Source organism: Triticum dicoccoides, unplaced genomic scaffold (genome assembly GCF_002162155.2).
Source record: "Triticum dicoccoides isolate Atlit2015 ecotype Zavitan unplaced genomic scaffold, WEW_v2.0 scaffold1555, whole genome shotgun sequence".
In the NCBI taxonomy this organism is placed as follows: Eukaryota; Viridiplantae; Streptophyta; class Magnoliopsida; order Poales; family Poaceae; genus Triticum; species Triticum dicoccoides.
This window is the reverse complement of record NW_021211052.1, coordinates 57,683-60,796: the sequence shown is the minus strand read 5'-3', so window position 1 is coordinate 60,796 and position 3,114 is coordinate 57,683.

The following is a 3,114-nucleotide window of genomic DNA, read 5'->3' as shown; positions in this document are numbered from 1 at the left end:
CACTTAAAACAAGGTAGTGAAACTGTAACAAAATATTATGATGATTTACAAACTACCTTGTTGCATTCCTCTTTAGAAGAAAGTGAAGATGATTTTATGGATAGATTTTGGGGAGGATTAAACCATGATATTCAAGAGATACTAATTCATGAAGAGCGTTATCCTATGGACCATTTGTTTCATCTTGCTTGCAAAGCAGAACAGGAAATAAAACGACGTGTTGGCCACGAGGAGAACAAGCGCACGGTGCACATTCCAAGAGTTGATATGATTGTTCCTTCAACTACTAGGCATACTATGACAGCCACATCCGTTGTTGTCAGGACTACATCACCTCCACCATGTGACACATCGCCCCCGAGAGTGGCTACATCATCTGAGTTGATCATAAGAGGTAATGACAAAGGTACTGATCTTCCATCTCTACATGAGAATCATGAATGCCTTGTCAATTTGAATGCACCATCTGATGAGCTACCCACTACTTTGATCACACCACCTATTTTAGAGGACTACGTTGATAATTTGACTTTGCCATGTGATCAAACAACTGAAATACCAACAATTTTGAGTGCACCCATTGAATTAACTATTGATGCAAAAGAACCAATGTTTAATCATTTTGATATGACCTCTAATCTTGGTGATGATTCTGTGTTGAATGACTTATTGCATGTTTGCTTATTTAAGCATGTTGTAGCATGTAAATTTGATGCAAGTAAGGTTTATTCACCAATGTTGGGATGGTTTAATGATGAACATTGTCAATCTTTTGAAATGAATAAGAGCTTTACTTATATGTGCAAACTGAGTTGCAATATTTTCATGCCTTCTACTTCTTGTGCTAATTTTTTGGCTTTAGATTTTATGAACTATGCAAGTTACTCATCTATTCATGTGTCATATATGCAAAAATCAAGGGAAGTAGAAATGGATGACATATACATATACAACATGTACACCTTGTCTCTTTCGTTTGCCACATTTCAGATTAAGCAACGTCGAGGATGACTTTATTTTCAAGAAGGGAAGGATGATGAGGACATGACTACCTTGGATATGACCAAAAATATTGCATATATGCATATTTGTCAGGTGATTTCTAGTGCAAACTATTCAATAATCTATTTATGTTATCCAGAACAAAAATACTTCACACACTTTTGTGTTTTGTCTAATTGCAGGTGTATGGGACATTTGTACAATCCACATATGAAGATAAGGAAGAAAGAGATGTTTATTTGCTGTCCAAAAAGTTCTCTCACGTCACTTTTGGCCCAAGAGAAGATAGAGTCCAAGTCTCTCACGTTCTGGATTCAGATTCGGACTGCACAGATATACCTGACTCAAAACGCACACAAGTTTTTCATACGGACTCCGAATTGGGTGATTCTTTTTTTATTGGAAACTAGATTTCGTGCACTTTCCAACCCAACTGGAATCACCTTCAAATTCATCCGGAGCGTTGAGTTGTGGACGAAACAATCTGATGCTACAGCAGAATCCGAGTCAAACTACAAGTCCAAAGGTGTTACATCACCTCCACTTGGGCCCATTGGCCTTGTACGACCTAGATTTAGTTTTAGGCTGCCTTGGGACGTCCTCCCACCTCCTTGGCCGCCACCCCTTGCTCCTATATAAGTAGATCCATCTAGTAGCTTTTCCTTGGGATTTGTTTAGTTAAAAGTTAGCCATTGCAACTTCGTGTACTTCGTTTGTGTCCAACGACCAGACTAAGACCGCTTCCGGATCCCCACCCTTATCAATACTTCATATATATTTGCGATATTCAGATTGCTTTATCATATTCTTGCTCGTTCTTCGATTGCTTGCAGGAATAGACCTTCGTGGTCAGGCTGACCGTGCTTCCAGCATCTTCAGTAACCTCAGGAGATTGGTTTAGCGGTTGCTAAGGCGCAACGTCGTGCACGTTTGTAGTCGGATCGTCAAAGTCGTCTCCACCAAATCGATAGTTATCATCTCATCGAAAGATCGGGACACCCCGCCTCGATCACGTTCCGTTTGGATTCCGTTTGATATTCCTTTTCTACGAAACACTGAAATAGGCAAAAAAACAGAAACTGGCAGTGGGCCTCCGGTTAATAGGTTAGCCCCAAAAATAATATAAAAGAGCATATTAAAGCCCATTAAACATCCAAGACAAATAATATAATAGCATGGAACAATCAAGAATTATAGATATGTTGGAGACATATCACCGGCGTATGAGGAGTCGGCGGGAGCACCTTCCCGGACGCGTCCAGCCGGATCTCCGACTTCATCGAGGAGTTGGCAGTGTCGTTCTTGTCCGCCACGATCAGTAGCTCGTTCAGGGCGGCCTGATCATCGCACAAGAGCCGGTGCTTAAGCAAGGTGCCCTCTCTGCACCCGACGGTGAAGTACTTGATGGCCTGTACCTCGTGGACCCCTTTGCAAGAGTTGCGCAACTTGGCCCGGCGTGTCAAGTAGTCACGGGTGGACTCAGTCAGGCCCTGGACGCACGTGGAAAGTTGGCGAGGCTTGGGTTGCCGCTTTTAGGTGCTGGTGAAGTTGCGGACGAAGACGTTGGCAAAGTCCAACTAGCCATTGACGTTGTACGGCTTGAGGCTGTTCGGCCATGTCCGGGCCGTGCCCTGGAGCATGAGCGGAATGTACTTCACGACAATGCGTGTGTTGCCGTTTGCTATGATGACGGCTGTGGAGTAGTCAACCAGCCAGTCCTTCGGTTTCATGAAGCCGTTGTACTTGGGAGTTTCTCAAGGGAGCGAGAACCCTTTGGGGAAGGGCTCATCGCGAATGCGGGGGCCGAAACAGGCCGGGCCGACTGCATCTTCTTCTTCCATGGCTAGGGACCGAGCGAGTCGCTCAATCCGGTGGCACGCGTCATTCTCTCCGACTCCTTCACGGGGGCCTAGCCGGCCTCCGAGAGTCGGATGATCAATAGGCGGCAGTGAGGCACGCCTCTCCCTGCGCAGGGGGAAGCGGACACCCATCCCGTCGCTCTTCTACTCACGGGCGACCATCTTGGTCGCGCACTATCATGACGCGAGTGCGCCGACTGCGGCTTGCGGGCGGCTCCTGCTCTCGTTGGTCACGAGCATCGCCTGTTGGGGA